The following is a 14,871-nucleotide window of genomic DNA, read 5'->3' on the forward strand; positions in this document are numbered from 1 at the left end:
GAAGAGAGGGTAGGAGGCGCCCAGCCCCGACTTCGACGGCTCCCGGGCGAGGAATGCGCCCTTCCCTAGCTCGCTTCTTCTTCTCCCTTCCCCGCAGCCCCGCTCTCACCTCAGACCGACATCTCAGTCGACGACCGCACCGCGAGACGCAGCCGCCTCAGCTGCGCGCCCACTTCCCCGCTCTCGCGCGCCTCCTCGGCTTCCCTCCGCCCCCCCCATCCACCCCTCAGGAGGCCGGCGCCATCGCCGCCACCCCCTCGCGCCAGAAGCGCCTCTCTCATTGGCTGCCGCGGAGTTCCTCAGGCAGGGCTCCAACGGCCCTCTTCCGCAAGCCCCGAGTCAGCAGCCTCGGCGGTGGGCGGGACCTGCTTACTGGGCGGGGCTCTTCACTCCCGGCTACGGGTGGCTCGAAGGAAGAAAAGCGAGCGAGGCGCGGCGACGGAGTTAACAGCATTTACCGGAGGCTATTAAACTGCCACAGGCGCCACCATAATAAGGGCACTGAGGAGTAATGGGTCCAAGCGAAGGACCTCTCTCCTGACTGCCTCGGTCAGAGGCTGCCCCATAACCGCCTCCGCGCTCGACCCCACGGGAGCCCTTCTCCGGCCCAACTGCCATTTCTGTCTCCGCAACCACACCTCGCTCGTCAGTGCGAAGCTGGATCGGGTTGAACCGGTGAAAGCGACGAGATTTTCCTGCCAAGCTTCTTTGCGTGTAAGGGAAAGTCACGGCAGCCACTCCCCAGATGCCTGCAGCTCGTGGGGGTGGGGAAGAATGAGGTGTGGAGTAAAACAAAACTAAACTAAAAAAAAAATCAGACACGACGCCTCTCTTCGCAGCTGATGCAAAACAAAACAAAAATAAAATTCGGGAAGTCTCAAACGTGTTTGTTGTACAGTAATGCATGGCCCACCCATACGTTCAAAAACTTGAGACGGCAAACGTATGTGAAGTTTCACAACTGCGCACTCAAAGCCGAAGAGAAGTTGAAAATCATTGGCAGTTTTTATGTAGCGTCAGTAGAGTTTTACACGCAACTTGCGGGAGGAAAACCGCTTTAAATTAAAAACCGCTTTAAATTAAAATTGTGAACATCATCGGAAATAATTGCCTTCCTTAATTAGATCAAGCAGGGTATGATGATCCTTATACCCAGTTTTCTTTCTCAGTATTTACAGGGGGTATAATGCTCCTGTAAATGGAAAATGCAAGGACCTTTCTGCACAATTACCGTATTTCATATTAAAAACGTATTTGACATGGGACAAATGACAGCATGGATCAGCCCTTCAATTTAGTTGTAGAGGAAGATTAAGAGGAGGAGTTTGTGGAACAAGTGGGTTTACAGGAGCCTAGCTTTGTAGTTTGATCCTAGGTAATGCATCAACCCATACCTAACTGATAAGCAAGGGAAAATAATACTTATCATTCAAAATAATGTGGAACATTCTTCCTGTTGTGGATGACTATCCCTTTCCCCTAAGTGTATCTGACAACATGTTTCCATAATCCTATTGCATAAGCAATATGTACTTTTCAAGGGTGGTGGCTTGATATATTTATTTAAAGCTTGCTCTATATGTTCCTGATAGTGCTAAAGAGTTATTATCATGTTTTGAAGAGTGTTGCTCAATGTGTGTTGGGGAAGAAGGGACAGAAATCACAGAAGAAGGGACAGAAATCCCAGATCTAATGAAACAAGTGTATTGGACTATTTTTGTTCCTTTTCTGAAGAGGTACAATGATGAGCATTTTATCCAAACACTTAATATACAAAATTCCATTAAAAGCTGGGCTCTTTTTTAAATCAGAGAAAAAACTGGGTGACCCACATTTACATACACAAATGGAAACAATCAGGTTCTATCAACACACTTCAGATATGATGGCAAGATTGCCATCTTTCACATGTATTATGTATGATTAAGAACACAATAATAAGTCCAGACCAAATAAGTTTGCAATTCATATTATTCTTACAAGTGTATCTTATTTTAATTGTTAATTAGCCAGTAGGCACCCAAAAGCTTATATAAACCAATGCATGATGTTAACTTTTAGAGGCGTCTATCAGATCTTTAGGGCAGGTGTCCTCCATATGTTTTAGTCTATAACATCTATCTTCCCTGACTTGGCTGTGGGAGATGAGGCCAGTGGAAGTTATAGTCCACAGCATCTGGAATGCACCATACTGGTATCGGTGGGTTAGGGTGCCAAAAAGACAGTGAACAACTTCTAAAACAGTAGATGGCTTTGTTCAGGGGTTTTGTCTTCTGCCAGTTTTGACACACAACATAAAAGGACTGCTGAATCAAATCAAAGACCTGTCTAGTACAGCATCCTGTTTCCCACACTGGCCAACAAGATGCCTACAGGTAGCGCACAAGCAGGACATGAATAGCCCTCTAATGCTCTTGTTCTCATACAACTGGTATTTACAGCATGTGATATCTAAACTTAGAGGAGATTGCTTATAGCTATCTATATAGAACCATTACTACTATATCCACTGTCAGTGAACCTTTGCCCATTTACAGGTATGGTTTGAATCCAAACCTCATCTGAAAATGGACTGCAAAAAGGCTTGCTGAAATTACTGATCAGCTGCTCAGTGGTTACAGGGAGTCCTTTTGAATTATGAATTTTTGACAAGAGTTCTAGTCAAAAGCCTTTTGAAAGTCCAAGTATATAATTTTTACCAAATTTCCCCTGTCCACATGCTTGTGAAGACTCTCAAAGAGCTCTGAAAGGATAGTGAGGCAGAGCTTTGTAGAAGCCATGCCATGTTGATTCTACAGCATGTCTAAGTATGATCAATAATTTTATCTTTAACAAATGTTCAGATAATGGGCCTGTAACTTCATAGAACCAACCTCTTTTAAACACTGGTGCCACATAAATTGATTTCAGTTCTTTCATGGATGCCAAGCTTTGGGGCGAGTTATAGCTTTTTGTTAGAAGATTGACATTTTAATCCTTCAGTCTTTTTAGAATGCTCAGGTGGATTCCATCCAGATCCGGTGATTCGTTTTCATTCAAGAATCATAGGAGTTTGGTGGTTGCAGCAGATGGGATAGTCCAGACTCACCTGTACAGTATATCATTACAGCTTCCATTTTTTAAAAAACAACAACAACCCTAAACTATCTAAACCTTTAACTTACAGTAGAGTAAGGGAAAACATGCAAGCTCTGTTCTGTCCAATTGCTGAGTAAGACAATCGCACCTTAGCTCCCAGTGTCATTGCTAATGAATGTTAAGACACCAAGGTGATTAAAACACTAAGGTGACATTTATTTTTAATTATTTTCCTTTCCCAGAATGAATTATAATTCTAGTATCAATTTAAGTGCTTGCTCCTACCTCCCACATCAAATAAACAAGACTCTCTTGCTTGGCTTTGTGCCTGCATTTCCTGACTGATACAGCAGCTAATGTAGTAAACCTTCTTAAGTGTCGAGGTCACTGTCTAAGGCAGGCCTGCATAGCTTGGGACACACCTAGCCAAATGCAGCCTATTAGATATGTACTGTGGCCTGCCAGGTTTGATAATGTCCCCTGTTTTTGCAGTAGCATACTTTTTCAGGCCCCTGGTGGGTCACAGTACATAAATTTAATGAGCTGTATTCAGCTTGGTGGGTCAGCAAATAATATAGTGGGCCAAGTTTAATTTTACTTCAGTTTGTATCATGAGTTTAGTATTGTTCCTTTTAAAACTGAAGTTTAGGAACTAAATTGTATTAGTGGGTGGAAAGGACAACAGCAACCATTAGAAAGTGAGGTAGGAACATGAACATTTGAGAGAAGCAGAATTCCTTAGAAGTGCTAACACCCTGTCATTTGTGCTGTTTGAGAGAGACTTCTGCCCACATGAACCAATGTAGTTTTCTGAACTTAAAAGAGTATAATCCAAAATTACTGAGGTTTATGTTACTTGCACTCAAAATGTCCAATTTAGCATTTTCTAAGGACCCATGTGCAAATGTCCTACTTGTGGTGAAAGCTTCCTCTCCCCATCACAGCAGCTCTATGTTCTTGATGAATGGCCAAGAACAAAAGTCTAAATTTTGCACACCACGTGGTCCACCACCACATGGTCCACACTGAGGAAGGGTGTGGTGGTATTTAAAGCAGCACCCTTGTGTGTCTCTGTCTGTCTGTCTGTCTGTCTGTCTGTCTGTCTGTCTGTCTAGCATGAGAGGGAAAGATTTATGCCCAAGTCTGTCTGTGACTTGAGGACTCTTTGATACAGGGCACAGAGAATGAACTGAGGACCTATGGCACCCACACAACTGTGCTACTAACCACAACAGCCTTCTGTGGCAAAGGTGCAATTGGCTAAAGTGGCAAGTGTTCACTCTGTATACAAGAAGCATCAGTGCCTGCAGTGGTTCTCTGTAGTTCTCAAGATGCCATGGGGCAATGCCTTGCCAGCATTTGAATAATTTGCTTATCAAGAAGTGCCACTCTCCCTTGTGTGAGGCAGGGGCTTGATGCCTGTACTCTCAGCTTGATGTTGGGATGTCTTCTGTCCTTTTTCAGTTTGCTTTGACCTGAAAAAGAAATATAAATAAAGAGAAATATTAGAACCTGGGATCATTCAATGAAGCTGAATATTGGGAGATTCAGGAAAGACAAGAGGAAGGATTTTTCCGCACAGTGTATTTTCTTAAAAAAACAACAGTGGAATTATCTACAGCAAGATGTAATCATGGCAATCCACATTGATGGCTTTAGACAAATTCATAGAGGAAAAGGCTATCAGTGATAGGTAGCATCAACCAACTCCAGCACACCTTAGTGGCACAGCCAGTCTTACTAGCATAGGCTACCCCATTTCAGACGAGCTTGCAAATAAATGAATGGAAAATTTGTAGAAACTTCTGTAAACTTGTTGTTCCATTAGTCAGGGAGAAGTTTGCACAAGCAGAGCTGGGTAGGTCAAATTACTGAAGCTTGAATAACTAACATTTTTGCAGGGCACCAGCAACCACTGGTTTTGAAAAACAAGAAATATGTCTATTCTAAAAACAAGTTCCCATTCTTTGGAGCAGGGATGGGAAGCTCACAGGCTGTACCCTTGCTCCTCAGATATTTCTATAGCTCACCCCCACATTGGCCTTTTAATAAAAACAAACATTGAAAACTATTTCTTGCCCATTCCTCATCCATACAGTCCTTGCTAGCTGATTTCGTCCCTGAATCAGGCACCTCTTCCATTTAAAAAGGTTCTATCCTTTCTGTCTCTTGGATGCCACCAGTGATGTCACCTTCCACCATGAACACCCAATATCTCCCCCACTAGTCTTTCTCAAGGGAAGGGCTATGTCAGGGAATTGCCATCAGAGGCGAGAGGTGGAAAGGCAGTTGTGTTACAGGGAGCCTCCGAAGATCTTGCGAAGCACTTCCTCCTCTGGCGAGGAGGAAAGCCCTGGCTCCAGGGGGGAGGGGGTGCAGGGACCAGGAGATGCTAGGGAGAGCCTCAACACTGATCCTGAGCAAAGCGGAGGGGAGGCAAGTCCCCCTTTGCCAGCTCCCACTCTGCGCAGTAGGTTTGGCTGCAGAGAGGGGAGGAAAAGGATGGGGGTCACACGACTGTTATGTGGGGGAGGTACAAGGACCGGCCATAGCGACTGAGCAGACATGGACTTGCGACGCTCTGCACTGTAAATAGTTTGTATTAATAATAAAGCCTGGAAAAGATAGGTTGGAGTCTTGCCTGTTTGCTCTCGAGCAACCACACCACCACCTGACAGGCTAGCAGCAGAGAATGGGCTGAGTGGATACCACTGTTGGAAGCTGCTCCAAGCTCCTTACAGCAGTGGTGGCCAGCAACCTTCCCACAATGAGAAGAGCTGTGTCTATTACATGGTGATGGACCATGGAGAAGTATAAAGAGGCTAGAGAAAGGGAGACAGGCTGGCCAACCCCCAAAAAAGGTTCCCCACACTTGTCACAATGACTCTCAAATCCATTATTACATCCCTTGCAACTTATTTCATACTAGACCAAAGCAAAGGCTTACACAAGCTTGTGAAGAGTAGGATGGGACCAGTTGAAAGCATCAGTGAGAAAATTAAGCAAATGCATAAATAAGAAGCTAGCGCTGTAAAGGGAAGGGGTTTGGGAAGACTACAAGAAATGAAGGAACAAATTTAATTTTTAAAGATGTAAGAGACAGAAACACCCCCTATATCATATACATACATTATATTATAGTTAACTGTAAATATAGCTTGTCCTCTAAGCCTTTACTGTGCAAGTTAGCAACAGGGCTCATGTAAGAAGTTATTTTGAATTGTATTGTGTAGATACCAACAAGCACTACCTACTTTTATTCAATGCCTCAAAAAGTATATTTTATAGCAGCACATAATCATTTTCTTTTTAATCCTTTAAATAATGGGAGCATATTTAGTTATATTGTTGATAAAATAACTCTATTATTGCAAACTAATTGATTTTAATTGTACTTACTGGTGATAAAACAGGTTTATTGTTTTAGCTAGCTCTTATAAGAAAAACGTCATTCTGCAAACATACTGCACTAAGCACAGATTATGTTCAAATGCATACATGCTCTGCAACTTCTCTTTCATCAGTTTTGAAGTTCAAACGCCTTGTTACTTCCTAAAGAATAAGCTTAGAGAATATGAAGCAAAGAAAACAAGGCAGAAATACCCACTGAAGTGATCAAAACAAAGCTAGCAAATAATGTATAAACAACTCTTGTTCAAAAGGAATAGACCAAACAGAAAGGGAGGAGGAGGAGCATTATATGTAAAGAATGTGTATATTGTGAAGAGAGCCATGACCTGGAGCATGGAAGGCAGATTGATAGTAAATGGGCAAAACTTTTAGGAGAGGAAAACAGCAGTGACCTTACTGTGGGTGTCTGCTATAGATAGACCTCCAAGCCAGACTAAAGACTTCAATGATGTAGTTGTTTAGCCATTTAGTCGTGTCCGACTCTACATGACCCCATGGACCAGAGCACGTCAGGCATTCCTGTCTTCTGCTGCCTCCCACAGCTTGGTCAAACTCATGCTGGTAGCTTTGAGAACACTGTCCAACCATCTTGTCCTCTTTCAAACATTCAAAAAGGAGAAATATAGTAGTCATGGGAGATTTCAACTACCCTGATATCTGCTGGAACTCAAACTCTGCTAATAATGTAAGGGCCAACAAATTCTATTAGTAGTAGTAGTAGTAGTAGTAGTAGTACACCGCCCTTCAGATCTCTGACAATTTCATTTCCCAGTAGGTGGAAGAAACAACAAGGGGATCATCTATCTTGAACCTGGTCCTCACCAAAAGGGAGGAACTGATGAAGTGGAAGTACTGGGAACCTTGGGAGGAAGTGATTGTGTCCTCTTATGTTTCATGATACACAAGCAAAGGAAAACTGAGTGTAGTCAGACATGCACTCTGGACTTCAAGAAGGTTGATTTCAAAAGCTTAAGGAACTACTGGGTGAGATCCCTTGGTCAGAAATATGGTAGTAGAAGAGAAGGAAGTCCAAGATGGTTGGGAGTTTCTTAAAGTTTAAATATTGAAGGCACAAATATAGACAATTTCAACAATAAAAGTGGGATGCATCTAAAGAGCTAAGATTTAAGAATGGCATGTATAAGAAATGTAAGACAGAGGAAATTACTGAGGAAGAGTATAAACGAGTAGCCAACAGTTGAAGGGTGAAGGTCAAGTAAGCCAAAGCTCACAATGAGCTTAGGCTTGCAAGAGGTTGTTCAACTATGTTAGGAGCAAGAGGAGGAACAAGCAAGTACAGTGGTGCCTCGCAAGACAAAATTAATTTGTTCCGCGAGTCTTTTCGTCTTGCGAAGCACGGTCCGTCGCAACTGTGCCTTTTCAAGCGGCTTGAATAAAAAAGCGAACAAACTCGCAAGACGTTTTCGTTTTCGTCTTGCGAAGCAAGCCCATAGGGAAAATCGTCTAGCGAAGCAACGCAAAAACCGAAAAACCCTTTCGTCTTGCGCGTTTTTCGTTTTGCGAGGCATTCGTTTTGCGGGGCACCACTGTATGCAGTAGGTTCTCTGCGTGAAAAAAACTGAGAAAAATACTTTGTGATAACAGAATAAATGATGCAAAGAGGAAGCTGCAGCCAAGGTAGGAAAAGAGGTGGTAAAGAAACACCTAGCTACTTTAAATGATTTCACATCTCTAGGGCCTGATGAACTGCACCCAGGGGTATTAAAGCAGCTTGTGGGTGCAACTTCAGAGCCTCTGTCTATAATCTTTGAGATTTTTTGGAGAACAGGTGATGTCCCTGTGATGCTCATCCAACAAAGTGTGGTACTGTATGTTGCTCATGTGAATGGGGGACGTTTCAAACCAAATCTTTTAAAAATGTGATGATGTATCGCCCTCTTGTGGGAAGGATTCCTGATTGCATGATACCAGAGGAATAAAACAGCATTTCACATTTACTCAGTCCCACTCTACTCAAAGAAGTTTCCTCCCAAGTCCTACATACTGTACAGGTGTGCAGCTAAATTTGAGTTCTGGCACCAGTATAAATTATCTATATTAGTTGGCATCTGTCTGTCTCAGGAGATAATGGAGTAGTGTGCCTTTTTGGGGGTGAAGTTGGAGAGCTACAGCGCTGGCTGTGGCTGTAGAGCTCAATATGGGACAGATGTGTTTTGTTTCAACTGGGGTAGAAGAAAGGGTCCGGTTGTGCTGCTGCTGCTGTTTCAACTCTTATCCACTGTTCATATTCAGAGCTTGCCCCATGGTGTTGGAGAACAAATCCAAAATGGAAACTTCCAATTTTAAATCAAATCGTTGCATGCTAGCTATATATATTCAAATATTTGCTTCATCACTTTACTTGGGCTCCCAAACTTGAAGCAGTAAATACAATGCAAGTTGTTTTTTTCTTCTTGTTTTATCTCAAAACACTTGTCTTTTGCCTTCATTTTGTCCTGCTTACATTCTTATCTGCACGCAGCACGCTGGCTCCAAGTTCAAATATATTAAATTGGCACAAAATTGTGCGAGTTTTATTAGAATGTATGGGAAGGAGAGTCCTGTTATGTGACTAATACTAAGAACAGATAGCATAAGCTTACGTGACCTTGAATGCAGTTAGTACTGCTAAACAAATATATATATATAATCAGATTGGAGAGGAAGGCAGATCCTCCAGCTGAATCTGAATTATTTGTATCCATTGTTCAAAGTACAAGCTACAAATGAGTTCAGCTACTACCGCATCATTGGGTTGTACATAGGACACTGTTCAGCATACAAATATCCAAATTTCCAGAGAGAGAACTTACCTTTCTGTTGGAATGTGAAATGCCCCAATACCTCAATAGGTTCTCTCCTTGTTCATTCCCTTCCTTGCTCCATTGCATTAGGGCACGGTTAAGGAGATAATGAGAAAACTGGTCAATGTGTGAAAAATGAGCTCCTTGAAGCAGAAATACTGGGCAGAGCAGCAAACCTCAGCAATCCAGACTCACTTCATCTCTTATCACTGTAGCTGGATGGCATTGTACCAAATGTACCCTTATGAATAGCTGTGTGGCACGTATATTTCCTAAACTTTCTGCTTGCACAAACAGGAAATGTACCATGCCACTGGCAGTGATAAGAGTTGGGGCCTCATATGAACATAAACTCCCTAGGTGTGATGCATAATTATTTCAACAGCATGATTATTTCACCAGGAGCTTAGTCATGCATTAATTTTGATCCCTCAGATTTCTACACCAGAAAAGTCCAGAAGCAAATTTACTGTTGCACGATAGGGTGCTTTTGCACAGTAATTGGAATTTTTTTTTTTTTAAAGAACAAGGTTCACACACCACTGAGTGCAACCTCTGTTGCTTCTTAACTGGCATAATATAAACAGCTAATTAGAAGGCAGAGACAAACAGAAAAGGGAATGCCTGTTTTTATGAATGGGAAAGACTGAAGTTGCTTCTCATACACAAATATTTGTTGGTGTGGACAACTCCTGTCTCATTTTACTGGGGTGGAAACTGGTTTAATAGCCAAATTGCTCAAATGTGGACAAGTCCATACTCTCAGTTGAGTATAGGATTGTGGCCATAAGCAATTATTTACCCAACGACAGGAAAAAAAGATTCCACTGCTAAATTGCTTCCCCCTGTGACTATTGTTCAAGCTCTAAAGAAAAGCCTGGAGCGAGTTTTTCCATTACTTAAAGGCTGGTAAATTTTTAAAAGGTTACCTCATCTGTAGCTAGATTAAACTAAACAAACTTTTAATCAACTAAAGAGAAACATGTTTAAGCAAGGAGTCTCTCTAAACATTCTCTTTTTGCTCATTTGGTATAAGGGTCATGGAAAGAAAGAAAATTCAATACTACAAAATGTAGGTAGGATTACCAACATTTAACTGTGAGGTTTAACATTCTGCTCTAATAATCCAGGTTTGAAAACATAATGCAGACTTTCACCCCTTTTGTTGATTCAATATATGGTTGGTAATTGCAGGGCTATTACTGTGGTTTATTTTAGATATCAACATTTCTGCAATGCTCAGCGTTCTCTGCTGTTTGATATAACAATCTATGAAGAAGTAATAAACATGTGTATGTGATAATGTAATTGTTGAACTAAAGTTCATAAATCAATTTTGAAGTTTTTTGCAAAAACCCTTTGTTTCTTATATATCATATATTTAATTTATTCAGGCTGCAGTTTAGTGTATCTTATTTGGGATTAAGCCCCACGACATATACTGGGGCATACTTTTCAGGAAGCAGATACAGGATTGCCCTATAACTATTTTCTATAGTTTTTAATTTAGTTATGAGATTCTGTACAATCGGAGTTCTTTGAAATTCACAGCTTTGCCAATTCCCCCCCAACTTTTGATAATTAAAGAATATTAAATTAGAAACTAAACACTTTTCAGATGAGATACTAAAAATTATAAATCCTCATAAATTTTGGTCAGGGTGCTTGAACAAGAACAGATCTTTGAGGCAGGAAGATATAAAGGAACACTGATCAATGAACCACCTCCAGGATCAGAAATATTGGTCATATGCTACAGTTTAAACGCTCTGAAAAACTTGTTTTTCATTTGTGTTCCTTTAAGTCTCAAGCATCACAAAACATGCACCCTTTAATGGGCTGCCTGCTTAGGCAGATCCCCAGGTCGAGGCAAGGTAATTGAGAAAGACTCCCATTAATTTCCATTTTAAGTTTGTCCTCGATACCTCCAGTGAAAGCTACCACCTTTATTTACTGTTAAAACGAGAGAGTGAGAGGGCTTGACTGCAGTAAAGGCAGGATGGGGAATCTGATTTGGCCGATAGACAAGATCCTTATCCAAATTTGATGTCAATATCCTGATGTCACCATTCTATTTTCTGCTGCTGTTGATTGCACCTTAGCTTCCTGCCTTTCAGTATTTTTAGCCAATGGGTGAAGCTGGAGCCTCTGACAGGGACTCATGGCAGCTTACAGATAAAAATAATACATTCTGCTTGTCAGACATCTTACTGTATTGTGTAGCCAGATTTGGGCCTTCTACCACCACTTGCGAAAAAGCATACAAATACAACATAAAATACTGCAGCAGAGGGCCCAATCTACTTACGGTATAGTTGGGCCCCCAAATTCCTGTTGGCATCCCTGCAAATACCGATCACACTACAGTGGTACCTCAAGTTACATACGCTTCAGGTTACAGACTCCACTAACCCAGAAATAGTGCTTCAGGTTAAGAACTTTGCTTCAGGATGAGAACAGAAATTGTGCTCCAGCGGCGCGGCAGCAGCAGGAGGCCCTATTAGCTAAAGTGGTACTTCAGGTTAAGAACAGTTTCAGGTTAAGTACAGACTTCCAGAACGAATTAAGTACCGTATTTTTCGCACCATAGGGCACACCCAGTTTTTAGGGGGGGAAATCAAGAAGAAAAAAATTTTCCCCTCCCAGCCCCAAAGAGCAGCGTACAGGCTGCGCTCAACCTCTCCCTGCCGGAGGGGTTGCGTGCGGCTATGGCACAAGCCAAGGCAGCGAGCAGGATGGATCCCGCTCGCTGTTTTGGCTTCCCCTTTAGCCCCCTGCAGCCTCTCCTTGCCAGGAGACGCTGCGCAGGGCTAAAGACTCCATAGCCCCGTGCAGCCTCTCCTTGCCAGGAGACGCTGCGCAGGGCTAAAGGATCCATAGCCTCTCCTTGCCGGAGGGGTTGCGCGCAGCTATGGAGCAAGCCAAAGCAGCAAGCAGGATGGATCTCGCTGTTTTGGCTTCCCCTTTAGCCCCCTGCAGCCTCTCCTTGCCAGGAGACGCTGCGCAGGGCTAAAGGATCCATAGCCCCGTGCAGCCTCTCCTTGCCGGAGGGGTTGCGCGCAGCTATGGAGCAAGCCAAAGCAGCGAGCGGGATGGATCTCCCTCGCTGTTTTGGCTTCCCCTTTAGCCCCGTGCAGCGTCTCCTTGCCAGGAGACGCTGCGCAGGGCTTTCCTGGGAGGTGGGGGGATTCCCTCACCTCTCCCAAAAGCCCGCAGAACCGCGCAACTCCTTTAAAGAGATCGCGGCTTCTCCTGGCTTTTCTGGGAGGTGGGAGAAGGGACTGATGCGGCTAGTCAGTCCCTTCTCCCTCCTGTGGAAAAGCCCGCAAGAGCGCATGGAGCTTGTTTGCAGCTCTTGGGGGCTTTTCCCGCCTGCCTCCCCCCTGCATTCGCTCCATAGGACGCACACACATTTTCCCTTGCTTTTTAGGAGGGGAAAAGTGCGTCCTATGGTGCGAAAAATACGGTACTTAACCTGAGGTACCACTGTATTCTGAACATAAATGGACCTTGGAATCTAGCAAGCTAGTATTTCACTGAATGCAAACATTTTAAATAGAACTGTCTCTCTCAACTTCAGATGTATCAACTGTGTCTTCTCAACTTCTCTTGTGAACCCAAGAGCCTGTTGGATCAGTCCAAGGGCCCATCTAGTCCAGTTCTAACTGTGGCAAACCCTTAAGTGCACTTTCCCCTCCTGTGATTTCCAGCAACCGGTATTCAGAAGCATTACTGCATGACTGGGGAGGCAAAGCATAGCCATTGTCACTAGTAACCACTAATTCTCTTTTAAAGGCTTTCAATTTGGTGGTCATTACTGCTTCTTGTGAGAGTGCACTCCATAGTTCAACCATGAGCTGCATGAAGTACTTTCTTTTATCTGTTCTGAATCTTCCAACATTCAGCTTCACTGGATGTCATAAGAGGAAGAAACTTTCTCTATCCACTTTCTCCATGCCACGCATAACCCTATAAACTTTTCTAAACTAAACAGTCTCAATTGCTGCAACCTTTTCTAATGGGGAGCTGCTTTATCCCCTTGATGATTTTGATGACCCTTTTGCAACTCTATGCCTTTTGAGGTGCACTGACCATTTACTGCCAGTTTAAATCCTCATGAGCACATATTTCCCCCCCAACATGCATCACTTTACCCTTGTTTACATTTAATTCCATTTGCCATTTTAGCACCCATTCACTCAGTTGAAGCAAGTCCTTTTGGAGCTCTTCACAATCTTTTTAACAACCCTGAACAGTTCAGTATCACCAGCAAATCTGGAACTGCTCACCCCTAACTCTATATCCTTTATGAACTAGTTAAGCAGCACAGGTCCCAATACCAGTCCTTGAGAGGGACTCCACTTTTTACATCTCTCTATTCAGACAAATGTTTTTAAGTACTGAACACAAGTTATTTTATTTCACACTCTCTCAGAGCTATTTAGAGAAGCTTTATCTTAAGCAGCAAAACAATTTTACATGTTTCATACAAGCATTTGTTCATTCTTAACTTATCCAATGAATTAAGCAGACACACACATTATGATTTATTATTTTTATTAATAGTCTTGGCTAGTGTTAAAGTGTACAGGAAAAATTATATGTTAATATTGTCATACAAAAAATTAGCCCTTGGAATATCCAAAGATTTTAGAAAAATCAATAAAAAGTGTAATAATATACTTGTAAAATTGTAACTGTTTGTTAGTTTTCTTGAAGAAATGGGTTCTGAAGTTCTGCAGACTGAATTTTTTAAGCTTGCTTCAAAACAGTCACATCTCTAAAGATACTCAACTTTTAATAATTAAAAAAAAAAAAAGAATTTTTGTAACTATTTAGTAACTAAAATTTAGCAGTTTGGACGGTTACAAGTGATCATAAAAAGCCAAGACATTTCAAAATACAATTCCACAGGTAAAACCTTAATATGTAATGAGGTTCTAATCAAAGCAACCAACAAACAAACACATGCAGATGAACATATGGAAGAATTTCATAGATTATTTAATGAAAACAAAGGTATTTATAATAAAATGTTAGGCTTATACTAGTTATTTGGCACACACTACATTTTCACAACTTTTCTAATACTGAAAAATGGCCATTTCAGTGCTGTATGGTTTATTATTGTAGTAACTTCTTATATAAAACACGGATATTGTGTGAACATGTTCTTGGCAAAAGTCCCTTGAAGTGTGTTCAAAATAAGTAGAATAATTTAACCCCAATAATATTTATGTAAGCATATAGAATACAACCATGCTCTATGGGACACAAAGAGATTTTAGTTGCTACTTTGGAAAAGGAAAGGAGGATAAAAAGAGGTACCAAACTAAACTTTGTTTCATTATGATCACATTTTAGTAAAAACAGTTTCCTAGAATATTTTAAAACAGGTTTTGTTGATTCTACTTAGGATATGTACATTCTGGGTTAGACCCAAACCTCGGAATGGCACTAACAAATTCCAGGGGAAAAGGAAGGGTCGGGGGAGAGAGGGGGGGGCAATTTGCACCAATTCCCCCTTGACCTCCTCCTATCTACAATCTGAACATCTACTCTGAAGAGTTGGTGGGAG

The 14,871-nt window shown here is 42.0% G+C and overlaps 1 protein-coding gene across 5 annotated transcripts in view; it reads right to left on the bottom strand.

Moving 5' to 3' along the window:
- The window catches only part of FARP2 (FERM, ARH/RhoGEF and pleckstrin domain protein 2), a 64,422-nt gene extending 64,195 nt beyond the window's left edge, over positions 1-227 (bottom strand). For all 5 annotated transcript variants that reach the window (XM_053389913.1, XM_053389912.1, XM_053389910.1 and 2 more), the window contains exon 1: positions 110-227. The gene's annotated coding sequence lies outside the window, so the exon portion shown is untranslated. The remainder of the gene's footprint in view (positions 1-109) is intronic.
- Between the last annotated feature and the right edge of the window lie 14,644 nt (positions 228-14,871).

The sequence above is a fragment of the Podarcis raffonei genome, chromosome 5, assembly GCF_027172205.1.
Source record: "Podarcis raffonei isolate rPodRaf1 chromosome 5, rPodRaf1.pri, whole genome shotgun sequence".
In the NCBI taxonomy this organism is placed as follows: domain Eukaryota; kingdom Metazoa; phylum Chordata; class Lepidosauria; order Squamata; family Lacertidae; genus Podarcis; species Podarcis raffonei.